We start from the raw sequence: 20,349 nt of genomic DNA, 5'->3' as shown, positions 1-20,349 counted from the left end.
ATGCAGGAGTATCAGCAGAGACTGTTGCAGAATCTTACATGTGCTTTTCCACAAAACACCAGTGGTGCACGTAGTGAATCTCACAGTTCCAACTTGCCAACCGTGGGACCGTCAAGTGTTCAGCACTCAAACCGTAACAGAACCACAGTATCTGCTGGTAACATCAATTTTGCGGAATCATTTCACCACTTTTTTAGCCCATCCTTTGCAAGGCCACAGGAGACAAGAAGTCTGACACATAGTCAACGCCTAGAGACGATGGTACAGGAGTATCTCCAAGTAAACATTGAAGACACGACTGTGTCACTGGACCCTTGCTCTTTTTGGGCTTCCAATCTGGATAAATGGCCGGAGCTAGCCACTTACGCCTTGGAGATCTTGTCATGCCCCGCAGCCAGCGTTCTGTCTGAACGTGTGTTCAGCGCTGCTGGTGGTGTGCTGACAGATAAGCGCACGCGGCTCTCCACTGATAATGTAGACAGACTCACGTTCATAAAGATGAACAAATCATGGATCCGAAACGACTTTTCTACCCCTGTGTCATCCTGGGGAGAGTAAAAGCTTGATGATTGGTTAAAATCACCCTACCAAACGTTTTAAGCTTTCAAATTACTAATCATGTTTATCTGTATCTTGACTGGAAAATAATTTGGGTTTTGTAGCAGTGTGCAGCACTGATCCTATTAGGCCATCTATAATAAGCTCCACCAGATTTAAAATTAAAAATAATTTTTAGCTGCATCTAGCCCGGAAAATAATTTTGGGGCTCCGAGATGCGCAAGACACATAAGTGCCTTCTTGCTGCACTACCTGCAGCATGACCCTCATATTGTCAGAATTCGAAGTAATCATGACTACTGGGTTGCACACTCTTAGATCCCCCAAACTTTTCGATCAACCTTTTCATTTTAATAAAGACCAAAAAAATGGTCATTTTTGAAATTATAAGCATTAGCAGGTTGTTAGAAACTGAAATCAAACAGTTTTCAACTCAAAACTTTATTCTAGGTGATGTTACATTTTCACATAGGACCCCTTGTTCGAAAGGAGCTTCTGAACTCTCTCGTCCATTGAATTTGTCAGGTTTTGGATGGTTTCTGCTTCAATTGTTTTGCATGAGGACAGAATACCCTCCCAGAGCTGTTGCTTAGATGTGAACTGCCTCCCGCCATCATAGACACTCCTTTTAATGATGCTCCAAAGGTTCTGAATGGGGTAGAGGTCAGGGGAGCATGGGGGTCACACCATAAGTTTGTCCCCTTTTATGTCCATATCAGCCAGAGATGCAGATGTTTTATGTGCAGCATGAGATGGTGCATTATCATGCAGAAAAATGATCTTGCTGTGAAATACACGGTTCTTCTTCTTGAACCATGGCAGGAAGTGCTGTTTGAGAAAATCCACATACATTATGGAGTTCATCTTTAGCGCCTTCAGGGATCCTAAAGGGGCCGACAATCTCTCTCCCCATGATTCCAGCCCAAAACATTACTCCACCTCCTCCTTGTTGGCGCTGTAGCCGTGTTTGCGTGGGGTGTCCATCAACCAGCCATCCTCCACTCCATCCATCTGGACCATCGAGCGCTGCACGGCACTCATCCGTGAACAAAACAGTTTTGAAATCAGTCTTCATGTAATGTTTGGCCCACTGGAGCCGTTTCTGCTTGTGTGAAGTGGATAGAGGAGGTCGACAGGATGGCGCATGCACAGCTGCAAACCTCTGAAGGACCCTGCATCTTGTTGTTCGGGGGACGTTGGAGGCACAAGCAGCTTCAAAAACTTGTCTGCTGCTATGACAAGGCTTTTTTGCCGCTGCTCTTTCAACCTGACGTAATTGCCTGTAGGAAAGAGTCCTCAATTTGCCCTTATCAGCACGCACACGTGTGTACTGTGAATCAGCTACATACTTCTTGATTGCCAAGATACTTCATCCTGATCATCGCACAATGTTGATTGTAGTCATGCCTTGACCTAAACACTCCACAATATGTTGCTTCTCAGCAGCCGACACATCCTTTTTCTTTCCCATTTTGGCAGAAAATGTAGGCTGCTTAATAATGTGAGAGAGCCTTCTTAAGTAGTCTTGCCTTTCATTGGACACACCTGCCAAACTAATTAGCACAGGTGTCTGCAATTGCTTACAGTGATATAAAGAGCCCTGACACACATCACCATCAATGAGTTTAACTGACAAACAAACAAATTCTTCCCTTATCACTCCTAAACACTTTTTGCATAATAATTTGGAACGCAGTGTACATGTGCTTTTCCACAAAACACCAGTGGTTCACGTAGTGAATCTTACAGTTCTAACTTGCCAACCGTGGTCTGTATGGAATTGTTCAATAAAGGGCCCAAAATTAAGATAACATAGATGGGAGAGGTCTCTATGAATAGGAATTCCTAAGTATTTGATACCCTGTGAGGGCCAGGCAAAGGGAAAGTTGGACTGGATGGAATCCTATATGGATTTGGGGAGGGAGACATCGAGGGCCTCAGACTTCGCTGCATTGATTTTAAAATTTTACCATGTAACAAAGTGATCTATTTCAGCCATAACAGCAGGGATGGATATATGTGATTGAGTGATATATACTAGGACATCATCAGCAAATAGAGAGCACTTGTACTCGGTGCCTCCCACCTCAATCCACCTAATATTGGGGTTATGGCGAATTGATGAGAGCAGGTGCTCCGTCACTAGGATGTATAAGAGAGGGGACAGAGGACATCCCTGCCTTGTCCCAAGGGTGATTGTGAAAGGTGATGAAAATGTTCTGACGCACCCCCTGGGCCTTGGGACACCCGGAGCCGGACCATTTTTGGTGGATGCTGGTGGTTGTAGTCTTCGTGGCGGCGACCCGGTTCCGTGGCTCAGGGCGGTCAAACCAGTGGCGGAACTATTTATGTGGTTTTGATGTTTAAATGTCCGACTACGCCACCCGTGGATTGCGGTCAGAGTGAACCGCCGCTACAGGGCAGACCGCTGAGGCTGGTGTTGTGGGTGCAGCAGAGCGTAGCATAACTCCCCACGGGAGGAGTATAGCCTCAGGGCAGTGTATGCGGAGGATGGGGGTGATGGTGCTGGGCAGCAGCAGTAACGACACGGAGTCAGTGATGCAGTCCAGGGCCTTTACTCACAGTTCTTATTATCCAGACCACGTCTGCAGGTAACGGCTGCCCACGTCGTACTGTGCTCACCAGGTGAGGGGCTCAGACAACTCCCAGATAACTTTGGAGCACTTCACAGGACCCCCTTTGTGTGTCCTTTGTCTGGCCTTTCTTACCAACTCTTCTGTCCGGCTGCCTCGGGCCTCCTCTTGGTAAACTTGGCGCCAGTTTCCCTGACCCTATGTGGTGCCTTCCTAGCGGGTGTAGCGAGGGGCTGCGCCACATAAAATGTCAGAGCCTCCGGTTTCTAGCTGAGGGTCGTTTCCTGCCTCCACTAGTTCGGGGACCGGTCTCCCCCTTTGGCCTGACCCCTCCACGCAGGTGGATTCGGGCATGCGGTGGCGACTCGCCCGTCCGCACCCCTGGGATCCCTTCATTCCTCGTTCCTGGAGCCTTCTCCGCTCCTCTTCCTTCCTTCTCCCTCTTCCAGGCCTGGGCCTCTGTTACTAGGCCCACCTCCGGAGCAGAGCTCATGCAGAGCCCCTGCTCCCTGCCACTTCTGATCAGACTTCTCTGCACTGAACTAAGATGGTGCCCACCTTTTATACTCCATTCTCAATGCACCCAGGAACTGCTTCCTCCCTGCTCCTGCACTACAGGGTTCCCCTTCCTCAGTGTTCCCTCCCCCCACTCCAGCCAGGGACAGGGACTGTCGTGCCCATCTCAGTGGCATATTGGTCGCCCTGCCCCACGGCAATGTGGTGTAATGCATGCGGGTGTCGGGTCCTGATCCACACTCCATCCTTACCTGAGAGTGAGATATCACACCTCTGGGTGAGGTGCAATACGTCTGTAGCAACCGAGCCCTCAGGGTGCTACAGTTCCATTTATCTTCAGCCTAGGTGACGTATTGCGATACAGGGCCGTGATTTTGGCTATAAAAGGGTCCCCTAGACCCCTACCCCAAGCTTTTTAAGAGAATCATATATGGCGTGCCAGGAGACTCTATGGAATGCTTTCTCAGCATCCAACGAGAGTATCTAATTACAAATTTTTAACTGCATCTAGCCCAGGAAATACTTTGTGCCTAGTAGCAGTGTCTGCTAGTCAGCGGATTATCCCGGCTGTTAAGCAAGCTACACCACCTGTAGTTTGGACACTTAATTTTTTCAAAGGAAATGCTTCGGGACCATGGGATACTTAGTGAAGAGCATCAGGAGGCACCCCAAGGCATAGGGGCTGGGACTGGCAGTAGGATGCCTTGCGGTGGACAGCCGAGCTCGATCCTTATAAAAGCTTTTTAACTGCAGCAGCTTTAGTGGACGCTACTGGAGCTGGAATTACCGCGGCTGCTGGCATGAGACTTGCCCTCCAATAGATCCTTGTAAATGGATTTAAAGTGTATTCATTCAAATTAGAGAGACAATTTAAATTAAAAAGCTTAGAGCTGCCTCCACCACAGGGGGGCTCGCTCGACCCACCAGCGGACAGGCACCAGTATTGGGAGAGGGGGGCTGGCCGTCAGGGTTCACCGGGGCTCTGGCACAAACCCGGCGACACGGAGGTGGCACGGGCAGGAGCGGACTGGCCGTGTCGGCTTCTCACTTTTTGGATTTTAGAAGGGCATGACATGCCTATATCTGTGTCTCCCCCTCCTTTTACTCCTCCACCTCTTTTATTTTCGCATGACTATATGTACTTGTCACTTTTCCATGTGTTAGTTATGTCTTCTGAGCAGTTTGTCAGCTTTTGGACACCTTTGAAGGTGTTTTCTATGTGTTTCTATGTGTTTTTGTTTGCCTGCCATTGGTTTTAACGGTGTTCGAAGGTGTTCGACGAACAGTTCGACGAACAGTTCGGCGAACACACGGGTGTTCGACGAACCGAACCGAACTCGAACACTACGGGGGTGGCTCAACACTAGTCCTGTGCCACACTCCTGAGTTGCCTGGCGGTTGACCGAGCCCCTCACCTGGTGGACACAGCACGGCTTGGGCAGTCATTGCTGACAGAAGTGACTTGGATATCAACTGTGAGTAAAAGGCCTGAACTGCACCATTGGACTCTGTGTGATTTATGCTGCACCTGCACCATCACCCCCAGCATCCACCTGCATTGCCCTGAGGCTACACTCTTCCCGTGGGGAGTTATCCTATCCCTGTGCTGCACACCAACATCAGCCTCAGTTGTCTGCCGCGCAGCGGCGATCATCCCTGACCGCAATCCACGGGTGGCGTAGTCGGACATTCAAAACACTGATAAATAGACTGCCACAATTTGGTCTGACCACCCTGAGCCACGGGATCGGGTTGCCACTACTACCCCCAGCATCGCATAGAAGCCCGGCTCCAGGTTCCCCACGGCCCAGGGGGCGAGTCACATGCAAAGATGCCTCCTACCCTGCACCTGTCGTTGCACACTCTCAAGTAGCAGCATCAGGAAGCACGTCCATGTCCTTATCCCAGCGCAGAGTTCAATTGTTCATACCCCAGTCCTTGGAACGCAAGCGCAAATATGTAGCCAAAGCCCCACAGACGACACTACTAAATTCTCACATTTAACGACTGCTTGCGCTCAAAATGTTGCCTTTTAGGCTCGTGGAGACGGAAGCATTCCGCAACCTGATGGCGGCGGTCGTCCCTCGATACTTGGTCCCCAGCCGCAACTATTTCTCCCGATGAGCTTCAAGAGGTAGTCACCGGAAATGGTTTTCACTTCACAAGTGTGTCCTGTCAGGTTTAATGAGTGGGATTTCTTGCCTTATAAATGGGGTTGGGACGATCAGTGGTGTTGTGCAGAAGTCAAGAGAATGCCAAGAGTGTGCAAAGCAGTCATCAAAGCAAAAGGTGGCTACTTTGAAGAACCTAGAATATAAGACATATTTTCAGTTGTTTCACACTTTTTTGTTAAGTATATAATTCCACATGTGTTAATTCATAGTTTTGATGCCTTCAGTGTGAATGTACAATTTTCATAGTCAAGGAAATACAGAAAAATCTTTAAATGAGAAGATGTGTCCAAACTTTTGGTCTGTACTGTATGTACCATCTTTCAAAACTTTGAGGACTCCACCAAGATGGTGAGAGGCAATGACACAATAATTAGTGTCACCATCCTGCTTCTCTGTCTTCTGAAACGCTCTCTGTTCACAATCAAAGAGGATGCATTGCAGGCGGAGCACGAGATGGAGCAAGGAACAATACAGGGTGATTACACACAGCCCAGCCTCATCTCATCCCAACGTGGATTGAATGACAATGAGAAAGAGGGGGGGGGGGGAGAACAGGAGCTAGTTTCATACGCTATAGACGGTACTACTTGCACAGCTGTCATACCGTCTTTTCAACGTGGATGGCCAGAGGACAGAGAGGAGGAGGAGGAGGAAAGCATGGTCAGCCATCCTCTTGGTGAGGACACGGAAGTCTTGCCTGTAGTAGTCTGGCACGCATAGCTGAGTTTATATTATGTTGCCTTTCACATGACCCTCGTGTTCTCAAAATTTTGAGTGACAGTCATTACTGGTTGGTGACACTTCTAGACCCACGCTACAAGGAGAACTTTACATCTCTTATTCCTGAGGCGGACAGGTCTACAAAAATGGGGCTGTACCAGAAGGCCCTTGTTGCGGAACTATTAAAGAAATTCCCATCTGAAAACGCTGGAGGCAGAGGGCACACTTCGTTGGACAACCAAGGAGTACAGGGGAGAGAGAGACGCAACTTCAATCCAGCAGAGGCAGGGGAACACTGTCAAAGTTCTGGGAGAGTTATCTCAGCCCCTCCCATCGCACAGGCCCTGAGGCGCGGGGTACTCTCACAAGGAGTGCAAAGTTTGGGAAGATTCTGAGTGAGTACCTTGCCGACCGTACCAACGTTCTTCCGTGATTTCTCTGCGCCTTATAATTATTGGGTATCCAAGCTGGATACGTGGAATGAACTGGCTCTCTATGCCTTGGAGGTCCTGGCCTGCCCTGCCGCCAGGGTTTTATCAGAGAGGGTTTTTAGTGCCGCTGGTGGAATTATAACTGATAATCGCATCCGCCTGTCAACTGCAAATGCTGACAGGCTGACTCTTATAAAAATGAACAAGGGCTAGATTGGGCCAGACTTCCCAACACCACCAAATGATAGCAACGTATCATAAACTCAAATCCAGTGTCTTTTCTTGGGAGGTGTATTCCCATGCACCTATTCACACCCAGACATGGGTATACGCTTCCTGATTTTGGCTATTTGCTCTTGTCCCCCTCCTTCTCCTCATCCTCCACCACAATATCACCAGGGTGACCGTGGTCCGTGATGCAACATCCACATAATTTTTTTAAAGGGTGTTTATGATGCCCGTAAAAAAATTTTTTATACAGTATGTTCATGTATACCCCCAGGGGTAAATGTTTGTCAGCCCATACACTTAGTGCATGGGCATTACAAGTAAAGGCGGCTCACTCCTTTCTAGTGGGAACATTTTTTTATGAGGCCCTCCTCCACGTCTCTACCAAAGGGCATTGGAGTGCCTCCATATTTTTGGCAACCCTTGCATTCACTGCATAGTAGAGATGAGCGTTGTTCAACTCGAACTGTTCGCCAATCTCAAATTCGAGCTGTTTTGGGCGGTGTTCGAGCCGTTCGGCGAACACGAACGATTTGAGAAAAATTCGGCTGTTCGAGGTTATGTTCGATAACTGTTCGTGCACCAAAATCATAACTGGATTTTTTCTCAGTAATGATGAAAATTAATGTTAATACGCAGTTTGAGTGTACAGCGGGGTGGGGGGAGGGGCAGGGGATGGATCTCTGCAGGAATAATGAAGATCTCCATTTTTTTTTCTCTTTCCCGCATTTACAGTGGGGAGGTGCAATCTGTCAGCCTATCAGCAGCGCACACACGGAGCGAAGTGCTTTTTTTCACACAAGCAAGGGCATGTGTCATTGGCAGTGTATGTCACATGTCCTTGCCCTATAAGACCAAGCCATTTTCCCCGTCGCCACCATTTTCTCACTGCTGCAGCTGCGTGTTAGACGGCACCGCTGTTGCTGTGTGCGCTATACCTTGTTAATTTCAAGCCAATTTTCGCACAAATCTACAGATAGCTTGGGAGTAGGGAATAGTTGTGATTACAGTCCTTTTAAGGACTAGGTTACAGCATTTCCTACGACTTTTATCAGGCAGGTCTGTGCTCTTAAATAGATAGATTGTGGGAGTAAAGACTAATTGTAATTGCAGTCCTTTTCAGGACTAGGTTACATCAGTTCCTATCAGTTTTTGCCAGGCAGGTCTGTGCCAGTGCTGTGCAAGATTTTTTCACAGCATTTGGCTGAATCTAGCAAAGCTAATCCTTTTTGGCCTATTGCAGAGTGTGTTAGTCAGTGGAGTAGCCTATCTGTGTTGCAAGATATACCACCTGTGTATAGAATACCAATTTTTTTACTGCACCTAGTGAAGTAAAATCTTTTGGGTATAGCATCATTCTATTAGTCCATCTATACTGACCTCCATCAGGTTGCAAACTGAATATATTTTTTTTCTGCATCTAGCTCTGAAAAAATATTTGGCCTTCTACCAGTGTGTGGGACTTTCTCTATTAGTCCATCTATACTGACCTCCATCAGGTTGCAAATTAAAAATAATTTTTTGTCTGCATCTAGCTCTGAAAAAATATTTGGCCTTCTAGCAGTGTGTGGGACTTGTTCTATTAGTCCATCTATACTGACCTCCATCACGCTGCAAATTCAAAATAATTTTTTGTCTGCGTCTAGCTCTGAAAAAATATTTGGCCTTCTATCAGTGCGTGGGACTTTCTCTATTAGTCCATCTATACTGACCTCCATCAGGTTGCAAATTAAAAATAATTTTTATCTGCATCTACCTCTGAAAAAATATTTGGGCTTCTAGCTGTGTGTGGGACTTGTTCTATTAGTCCATCTATACTGACCTCCATCAGGTTGCAAACTGAATATAATTTTTTTCTGCATCTACCTCTGAAAAAATATTTGGGCTTCTAGCTGTGTGTGGGACTTGTTCTATTAGTCCATCTATACTGACCTCCATCAGGTTGCAAACTGAATATAATTTTTTTCTGCATCTAGCTCTGAAAATATATTTGGGCTTCTAGCTGTGTGTGGGACTTTCTCTATTAGTCCATCTATACTGACCTCCATCAGGTTGCAAATTAAAAATAATTTATATCTGCATCTAGCTCTGAAAAAATATTTGGCCTTCTAGCAGTGTGTGGGACTTGTTCTATTAGTCCATCTATACTGACCTCCATCAGGTTGCAAACTGAATATATTTTTTTTCTGCATCTACCTCTGAAAAAATATTTGGGCTTCTAGCTGTGTGTGGGACTTGTTCTATTAGTCCATCTATACTGACCTCCATCAGGTTGCAAACTGAATATAATTTTTTTCTGCATCTACCTCTGAAAAAATATTTGGGCTTCTAGCTGTGTGTGGGACTTGTTCTATTAGTCCATCTATACTGACCTCCATCAGGTTGCAAACTGAATATAATTTTTTTCTGCATCTAGCTCTGAAAAAATATTTGGCCTTCTAGCAGTGTGTGGGACTTTCTCTATTAGTCCATCTATACTGACCTCCATCAGGTTGCAAATTAATAATAATTTTTTGTCTGCATCTAGCTCTGAAAAAATATTTGGCCTTCTAGCAGTGTGTGGGACTTTCTCTATTAGTCCATCTATACTGACCTCCATCAGGTTGCAAACTGAATATATTTTTTTTCTGCATCTACCTCTGAAAAAATATTGGGCTTCTAGCTGTGTGTGGGACTTGTTCTATTAATCCATCTATACAGACCTCCATCAGGTTGCAAACTGAATATAATTTTTTTCTGCATCTACCTCTGAAAAAATATTTGGGCTTCTAGCTGTGTGTGGGACTTGTTCTATTAATCCATCTATACAGACCTCCATCAGGTTGCAAACTGAATATAATTTTTTTCGGCATCTAGCTCTGAAAAAATATTTCGCCTTCTAGCAGTGTGTGGGACTTTCTCTATTAGTCCATCTATACTGACCTCCATCAGGTTGCAAATTAAAAATAATTTTTATCTGCATCTAGCTCTGAAAAAATATTTGGCCTTCTAGCTGTGTGTGGGACTTGTTCTATTAGTCCATTTATACTGACCTCCATCAGGTTGCAAACTGAATATATTTTTTTTCTGCATCTAGCTCTGAAAAAATATTTGGCCTTCTAGCAGTGTGTGGGACTTTCTCTATTAGTCCATCTATACTGACCTCCATCAGGTTGCAAATTAAAAATAATTTTTTGTCTGCATCTAGCTCTGAAAAACTATTTGGCCTTCTAGCAGTGTGTGGGACTTTCTCTATTAGTCCATCTATACTGACCTCCATCAGGTTGCAAATTAAAAATAATTTTTTGTCTGCATCTAGCTCTGAAAAAATATTTGGCCTTCTAGCAGTGTGTGGGACTTTCTCTATTAGTCCATCTATACTGACCTCCATCAGGTTGCAAACTGAATACAATTTTTTTCTGCATCTACCTCTGAAAAAATATTTGGGCTTCTAGCTGTGTGTGGGACTTGTTCTATTAGTCCATCTATACTGACCTCCATCAGGTTGCAAATTGAATATAATTTTTTTCTGCATCTAACCCAGCCAATAGTTTTGGCCTAATACTACAGTTTGGCCACTCAGCTCTGCTCGGTTCCCATCCATTGTTTTTTTGTGCAAACAACTCCAGAGTTGTGAATTAGTTAACCACCAAAATGAGTGGAAAAAGGCCTGCTGCTGGTGGAAAGGGGAATAGGCGTGTTGGGAAGGGGAAAAAAGGTTGTGTCCGTGGGGTAGGTGTTAAAGCAACAGTAACATCTGCAGAAGAAAGACCATCTTCCAGCCAAACTAAAATGTCTACTTCTTTTAGCGGACAATGTGATAAGATCACTTTCTTACGGCCACGCCAATCGCTACAAATTCCAGATGAGGCACAAAAACAGCAGGTGCTTCAACGGATATCAAGTGCTCCTTTAAGTGGGCTCTCCTCCACATCAACTTCAATATCACAAATACTCCAGTCCTCAAAGGTGTCACCCCAATCGCACTTGCTTCCTCACAGCTCCCAAATCTCCAGCTGCCCGTCTGAGTATGAGGTAGAACAGATGGTTGAGTCTGCAGAGCTGTTTACTCATACTATAGCCTGGGAATCAGAGGTCGACTCCAGCGCTTCTGTGAATCCAGACGAGGAAATGATCTGCACTGATGCCCAGAATCTTTATGAGTCGGATCCAGGACCAGACGCAGAAGGTTCTGACCATAATGTAGACCCTTATTCCCAAACTGTAACTCCTGTTGGTGGAGACAATGAGGAAGACGATGATGAGACTCAAATACCTGATTGGAGCGACAACTTTAGTTTTTTGTCAGGGCAGGAACAGGTTGGCTCTGAGGACGACGGGTGTGATAACGCACAGGGTGATGATGATGAGGTTGGAGATCTCACTTACTGTCAACCCACAGTCAGCCAAGAGATGAGGTCAGCAGAGGAGGTGGAGGAAGATGCTAGTGACGACGAGGTCAGGTTGCGCCTTCCTGGACAGAGACGTAGTACTGGAAGCACGTGAACAACTGCATCCTCAAACACAACTCTGCCTCTCACCACAAGTTGTGGTGGCTCTTCAGGTCACATGGGTGCTAAGCCTTGCATAGCCTGGGCATTTTTTCAGATCGATAAAGATGACCCAACTCGTGTTATCTGTAACATTTGTCAGCAAAAGCTAAGTAGAGGCCAAAAAATACATAGTTTGAGTACTTCATGCATGAACCGGCACATGGACATGAAACATAAGTTGCAGTGGGAAGCTCAGTGTGCTACAATGCGGCCTAGCCGGCCGGGCCAACCACCGTCTGCCATATCTTGTGCATCCGCGGCCTCTTCATCCTCTGTGACTGGGGGGACAGCAGTCACACCTGTTTTGGGGCGCAGACCTGCCACCTCTTTACCCGCAACAGCCAGCGTGATTGGCAGGTCATCATTTTCTTTGGAGGTGATAACACCAGCTGGTGTTGAGCGCTGTCCGACATCGATAGCACCACCTTTGGATCAAGGCAACCTAACATGTCCGCCTGCATCTTCCTCACAGACCGGCAGTTTGCCGGGGACACCCTTATCAACCCCGTCTAAGCACAATAGCCAGCCCTCGGTCCCTCAGATGTGGACAAGTAAAAGACCATTACCTCCTAGCCATGAGAAAGCTAAGAGGTTGAATTTCACCATCTGCAAGCTCTTGGCTACAGAAATGCTGCCTTTCCGCCTGGTGGACACAGAGGATTTTCGAGACCTTATGTCCATCGCAGTGCCCCAGTACCAGATGCCCAGTCGGCACTACTTCTCAAAGAAAGGTGTGCCTGCGCTCCACCAGCATGTCGCACACAACATCACCGCTTCTTTGAGAAACTCTGTGTGTGACAGGGTGCATTTCACCACAGACACTTGGATGAGTAGGCATGGACAGGGGCGTTACATGTCGCTGACTGGGCACTGGGTAACTATGGTGACAGCAGGACAAGGGGCTGCTGTCCAAGTCTTGCCGTCCCCACGAGTTGTGCGTCAATCCTCTTTATGTCAAAGTTCCTCCACTGCTTCTGCCTCCTCAACCTCCTCTCGGTCTTCCACCTGCACCCAAAGCCTGTCTGGTCATGCCACAAGCTTTCTAACTGCGCAGAAGGGATCCTGCACACCTCCTTACTATGCTGGCAGTAGGGCTCAACGTCATCAGGCGGTTTTTACTTTGAAATGTCTGGGAAATGTGAGTCACACAGCTGAGGAGTTGTGGTCAGCTCTGGAGAACCAATTTCATGAATGGTTGTCTCCACTGGACCTGAAACCAGGGAAGGCCGTGTGCGACAATGCTGCAAACCTGGGTGCGGCCCTTCGCCGGGGCAATGTCACACACGTGCCTTGTATGGCTCACGTGTTGAACCTGGTTGTCCAGCAATTTTTAGCCCACTATCCCAGACTAGATGGCCTTCTGCAGAGGGCACGGTCGCTGTGTGCTCACTTCCGCCGTTTGCATCCCGCAGCTCAGCGACTTACATCTCTACAGAAGTCGTTGGGCCTGCCACTTCACCGGCTAAAATGCGATGTGCCTACCCGGTGGAATTCAACTCTGCACATGTTGCAGCGACTGTGGCAGCACCGACAAGCCCTGGTGCAATACGTTCTGACGTATAGCCTGGGCCAACGAGATCCAGAGGTGGGGCAAATCACGCTGGAGGAGTGGTCTCAGATCAGGGACCTATGCACCCTTCTGCACAGTTTTGAAATGGCGACGAAGATGTTTAGTGCTGACGATGCCATTATCAGCATGACTATTCCGGTGATTTACATGCTGGAGCACATGTTAAACAGAATTTGGAGTCAGGTGGTGGCACAAGAGGAGGTGGAGGAAGTAGAGGAGGAGGAGTTGTATGCGGAAGGGCTAACATCTGCAAGGTCCAGACGGTCGGCAGCACCAAGGCGGCAGGCATGTGAGGGTGGGGGAGATGGATTTAACAGGGCGCATGGTAGCAGCCATACTACTGAGGAAGGTGCAGTAGCCCAGGAAGAAGTGGAGGACGAACTGATGGAAGACTCATCAGATGAGGGAGACCTTGATCACATTTCTGTTGTGCGAGGTTGGGGGGAGAGGACAGAGGAAGGAAGCATGATTGTTACCTCGCCACCAACACAACAGGGACTTGGTGCTCCTGGATGCGCAACACACATGAGTGCCTTCTTGCTGCACTACCTGCAACATGACCCTCGAATTGTGAGAATTAGAAATAATCCTGACTACTGGGTTGCCACACTGTTAGATCCCCGGTACAAAAGTAAATTTGCAGAAATTATTCCTGCCATAGAAAGGGATGCACGCATGCAGGAGTATCAGCAGAGACTGTTGCAGAATCTTACATGTGCTTTTCCACAAAACACCAGTGGTGCACGTAGTGAATCTCACAGTTCCAACTTGCCAACCGTGGGACCGTCAAGTGTCCAGCACTCAAACCGTAACAGAACCACAGTATCTGCTGGTAACATCAATTTTGCGGAATCATTTCACCACTTTTTTAGCCCATCCTTTGCAAGGCCACAGGAGACAAGAAGTCTGACACATAGTCAACGCCTAGAGACGATGGTACAGGAGTATCTCCAAGTAAACATTGAAGCCATGACTGTGTCACTGGACCCTTGCTCTTTTTGGGCTTCCAATCTGGATAAATGGCCGGAGCTAGCCACTTACGCCTTGGAGATCTTGTCATGCCCCGCAGCCAGCGTTCTGTCTGAACGTGTGTTCAGCGCTGCTGGTGGTGTGCTGACAGATAAGCGCACGCGGCTCTCCACTGATAATGTAGACAGACTCACGTTCATAAAGATGAACAAATCATGGATCCGAAACGACTTTTCTACCCCTGTGTCATCCTGGGGAGAGTAAAAGCTTGATGATTGGTTAAAATCACCCTACCAACCATTTTAAGCTTTCAAATTACTAATAATGTTTATCTGTATCTTGGCTGGAAAATAATTTGGGCTTTGTAGCAGTGTGCAGCACTGATTCTATTAGGCCATCTATAATAAGCTCCACCAGATTTAAAATTACTAATCATGTTTATCTGTATCTTGACTGGAAAATAATTTGGGCTTTGTAGCAGTGTGCAGCACTGATCCTATTAGGCCATCTATACTAAGCTCCACCAGATTTAAAATTAATAATAATTTTTAGCTGCATCTAGCCCGGAAAATAATTTTGGGGCTCCGAGATGCGCAAGACACATAAGTGCCTTCTTGCTGCACTACCTGCAACATGACCCTCATATTGTCAGAATTCGAAGTAATCATGACTACTGGGTTGCCACACTCTTAGATCCCCCAAACTTTTCGATCAACCTTTTCATTTTAATAAAGACCAAAAAAATGGTCATTTTTGAAATTATAAGCATTAGCAGGTTATTAGAAACTGAAATCAAACAGTTTTCAACTCAAAACTTTATTCTAGGTGATGTTACATTTTCACATAGGACCCCTTGTTCGAAAGGAGCTTCTGAACTCTCTCGTCCATTGAATTTGTCAGGTTTTGGATGGTTTCTGCTTCAATTGTTTTGCATGAGGACAGAATACCCTCCCAGAGCTGTTGCTTAGATGTGAACTGCCTCCCGCCATCATAGACACTCCTTTTGATGATGCTCCAGAGGTTCTGAATGGGGTAGAGGTCAGGGGAGCATGGGGGTCACACCATAAGTTTGTCCCCTTTTATGCCCATATCAGCCAGAGATGCAGATGTTTTATGTGCAGCATGAGATGGTGCATTATCATGCAAAAAAATGATCTTGCTGTGAAATACACGGTTCTTCTTCTTGAACCATGGCAGGAAGTGCTGTTTGAGAAAATCCACATACATTATGGAGTTCATCTTTACCCCTTCAGGGATCCTAAAGGGGCCGACAATCTCTCTCCCCATGATTCCAGCCCAAAACATTACTCCACCTCCTCCTTGTTGGCGCTGTAGCCGTGTTTGCGTGGGGTGTCCATCAACCAGCCATCCTCCACTCCATCCATCTGGACCATCGAGCGCTGCACGGCACTCATCCGTGAACAAAACAGTTTTGAAATCAGTCTTCATGTAATGTTTGGCCCACTGGAGCCGTTTCTGCTTGTGTGAAGTGGATAGAGGAGGTCGACAGGATGGCGTATGCACAGCTGCAAACCTCTGAAGGACCCTGCATCTTGTTGTTCGGGGGACGTTGGAGGCACCAGCATCTTCAAAAACTTGTCTGCTGCTATGACAAGGCTTTTTTGCCGCTGCTCTTTTAACCTGACGTAATTGCCTGTAGGAAAGAGTCCTCAATTTGCCCTTATCAGCACGCACACGTGTGTACTGTGAATCAGCTACATACTTCTTGATTGCCAAGACACTTCATCCTGATCATCGCACAATGTTGATTGTAGTCATGCCTTGACCTAAACACTCCACAATTTGTTGCTTCTCAGCAGCCGACACATCCTTTTTCTTTCCCATTTTGGCAGAAAATGTAGGCTGCTTAATAATGTGAGACAGCCTTCTTAAGTAGTCTTGCCTTTCATTGGACACACCTGCCAAACTAATTAGCAAAGGTGTCTGCAATTTCTTACAGTGATATAAAGAGCCCTGACACACATCACCATCAATGAGTTTAACTGACAAACAAATTCTTCCCTTATCACTCCTAAACACTTTTTGCATAATAATTTGGAACACAGTGTACATGTGCTTTTCCACAAAACACCAGTGGTTCACGTAGTGAATCTTACAGTTCTAACTTGCCAACCGTGGTCTGTATGGAGTTGTTCAATAAAGGGCCCAAAATTAAGATAACATAGATGGGAGAGGTCTCTATGAATAGGAATTCCTAAGTATTTGATACCCTGTGAGGGCCAGGCAAAGGGAAAGTTGGACTGGATGGAATCCTATATGGATTTGGGGAGGGAGACATCGAGGGCCTCAGACTTCGCTGCATTGATTTTAAAATTTGACCATGTAACAAAGTGATCTATTTCAGCCATAACAGCATGGATGGATATATGTGATTGAGTGATATATACTAGGACATCATCAGCAAATAGAGATCACTTGTACTCGGTGCCTCCCACCTCAATCCACCTAATATTGGGGTTATGGCGAATTGATGAGAGCAGGTGCTCCGTCACTAGGATGTATAAGAGAGGGGACAGATGACATCCCTGCCTTGTCCCATTGGTGATTGTGAAAGGTGATGAAAATGTTCTGATGCACCCCCTGGGCCTTGGGACACCCGGAGCCGGACCCTTTATGGTGGATGCTGGTGGTTGTAGTCTTCGTGGCGGCAACCCCGTTCCATGGCTCAGGGTGGTCAAACCAGTGGCGGAATTATTTATGTGGTTTTGATGTTTAAATGTCCGACTACGCCACCCGTGGATTGCGGTCAGAGTGAACCGCCGCTGCAGGGCAGACCGCTGAGGCTGCTGCTGTGGGTGCAGCAGAGCGTAGCATAACTCCCCACGGGAGGAGTATAGCCTCAGGGCAGTGTATGCGGAGGATGGGGGTGATGGTCCAGGGCAGCAGCAGTAATGACACGGAGTCAGTGATGCAGTCCAGGGCCTTTACTCACAGTTCTTATTATCCAGACCACGTCTGCAGGTAACGGCTGCCCACGTCGTACTGTGCTCACCAGGTGAGGGGCTCAGACAACTCCCAGATAACTTTGTAGCGCTTCACAGGACCCCCTTTGTGTGTCCTTTGTCTGGCCTTTCTTACCAATCCTTCTGTCCGGCTGCCTCGGGCCTCCTCTTGGTAAACTTGGCGCCAGTTTCCCTGACCCTATGTGGTGCCTTCCTAGCGGGTGTAGCGAGGGGCTGCGCCACATAAAATGTCACAGCCTCCGGTTTCTAGCTGAGGGTCGTTTCCTGCCTCCACTAGTTTCGCGGACCGGTCTCCCCCTTTGGCCTGACCCCTCCACGCAGGTGGATTCGGGCGTGCGGTGGCGACTCGCCCGTCCGCACCCCGGGGATTCCTTCATTCCTCGTTCCTGGAGCCTTCTCCGCTCCTCTTCCTTCCTTCTCCCTCTTCCAGGCCTGGGCCTCTGTTACTAGGCCCGCCTCCGGAGCAGAGCTCATGCAGAGCCCCTGCTCCCTGCCACTTCTGCTCAGACTTCTCTGCACTGAACTAAGATGGTGCCCACCTTTTATACTCGCTCGACCCACCAGCGGACAGGCACCAGTATTGGGAGAGGGGGGCTGGCCGTCAGGGTTCACCGCGGCTCTGGCACAAACCCGGCGACACGGAGGTGGCACGGGCAGGAGCGGACTGAATGTGTCGGCTTCTCACTTTTTGGATTTTAGAAGGGCATGACATGCCTATATCTGTGTCTCCCCCTCCTTTTACTCCTCCACCTCTTTTCTTTTCGCATGACTATATGTACTTGTCACTTTTCCATGTGTTAGTTGTGTCTTCTGAGCAGTTTGTCAGCTTTTGGACACCTTTGAAGGTGTTTTCTATGTGTTTCTATGTGTTTTTGTTTGCCTGCCATTGGTTTTAACGGTGTTCGAAGGTGTTCGACGAACAGTTCGACGAACAGTTCGGCGAACACACGGGTGTTCGACGAACCGAACCGAATTCGAACACTACGGGGGTGGCTCAACACTACTGCATAGGCCAACACTATGGGAGACCCACTTCCTAATAATGGGAACATTGTTTTCAGTAGGTCCTCTGACCTCCATGTCTCTTCCAAGGGGCATTGAAGTGCCTCCAAATTTTTGGCAGCCCTTGCATTCACTGCATAGGCCAACACTATGGGAGACTCTCTCCTTTCTAATGGGAATTTGTCATTACTGTGGCCCTGCTCTATGTCTCTTTAAATTATTAGTGGGGTTTTTCCTATATTTGGTCAGCCGTTGGACTCACTGCATACCCTATAACTGTATAGCAGACTCTCTCCATTCTAATGGGAACATGTCGCACTTGTGACTGTTGTCCTGCTCTATGTGTCTTTAAATTGTTAGTGGGGTTTTTCCTAAATTTGGTCAGCCGTTGGACTCACAACATACCCTATAACTGTATAGCAGACCCTCTCCTTTCTAATGGGAACATGTCTTACTTGTTACTGTGGCCCTGCTCTATGTGTCTTTAAATTCTTAGTGGGGTTTTTCCTAAATTTGGTCAGCCGTTGGACTCACTGCATACCCTATAACTGTATAGCAGACTCTCTCCTTTCTAATGGGAATTTGTCGTTACTGTGGCCCTGCTCTATGTGTCTTTTATTTGTTAGTGGGTTTTTTCCTAAATTTGGTCAGCCGTTAGACTCATTGCATACCCTATAACTGTATAGCAGACTCTCTCCTTTCTTATGGGAATTTGTCATTACTGTTGCCCTGCTCTATGTGTCTTTAAATTCAGTGTGGGGTTTTTGCTAAAATTGGTCAGCCGTTGGACTCACTGCATACCCTATAACTGTATAGCAGACTCTCTCCTTTCTAATAGGAATTTATCATTACTGTGGCCCTGCTTTACGTGTCTTTAATTTCTTAGTGGGGTTTTTCCTAAATTTGGTCAGCTGTTGGACTCACTGCATACCCTATAACTGTATAGCAGACCCTCTCCTTTCTAATGGGAACATGTCATACTTGTTACTGTGGCCCTGCTCTATGTGTCTTTAAGTTCTTAGTCGGGTTTTTCCTAAATTTGGTCAGCCGTTGGACTCACTGCATAGCCTATAACTGTGTAGCAGACCCTCTCCTTTCTAATGGGAACATGTCATACTTGTTACTGTGGCCCTGCTCTATGTGTCTTTAAGTTCTTAGTCGGGTTTTTCCTAAATTTGGTCAGCCGTTGGACTCACTGCATACCCTATAACTGTATAGCAGACTCTCTCCTTTCTAATGGGAATTTGTCATTACTGTGGCCCTGCTCTATGTGTCTTTAAATTCTTAGTGTTTTTTTTTCTAAAATTGGTCAGCTGTTGGACTCACTGCATACCCTAGAACTGTATAGCAGACTCTCTACTTTCTAATAGGAACATGTCATACTCGTTACTGTGGCCCTGCTCTATGTGTCTTTCAGAGTCCCATCAATGAAACAGGATGTGTCTGATGATGTGTCACACACCACATTGCCAGATAAGGTTGTAAAATGTTAAAATGACATTTCCCGTGAATGCATTTGTCTTAAAAAATAACGCAAAAAAAAACCAGTAGGATCTTTCTTTAGTATAAAAACAGAGTTGCTAATGTAACCTCAATGTAATCACATTGTTCAGCTCCTGCACCTCCTCCTCCATCTCCGAAATGACTACATCAATCACAAGCTGAAAGCACTGCAGCACTGCCTTGGCCAAGCGGCAACAGGCTGTGCAGAAGATAACATGCTTAATGCTTAGGTGACAAACCGCCCAGCGCTGCAGAGTTGTTGAAAGCTTTAGCACAGCAGCTTGATCTGTAGCTCTCACCCCTGAACATACAGCCAGGCATGGTCGTGTGTGACAATGGGTGGAACCTGGTGACGGAGAAATGACAGCCGGAGTAGATACGGTTTCCCTCTATGCCAGTCCTTTCACCGAGCTAAAGAATATGGCTGTGATGAAATACAACTCCCACTGAGGAGCTGTTTCAGATTGAAAAACATTGTGCCCACCAGAGTATTTGATTCTGAGGGCTCACCTTTCTCCCCCACTCAAGAGCCCCATAGCAGCTGCAAAGTTAGCGCTATCATGAACTC

The sequence above is a fragment of the Phyllobates terribilis genome, unplaced genomic scaffold, assembly GCF_046119375.1.
Source record: "Phyllobates terribilis strain yellow unplaced genomic scaffold, ASM4611937v1 Scaffold_1__5_contigs__length_1240528914, whole genome shotgun sequence".
NCBI classification, from domain to species: domain Eukaryota; kingdom Metazoa; phylum Chordata; class Amphibia; order Anura; family Dendrobatidae; genus Phyllobates; species Phyllobates terribilis.
This window is presented reverse-complemented; position numbering follows the sequence as displayed.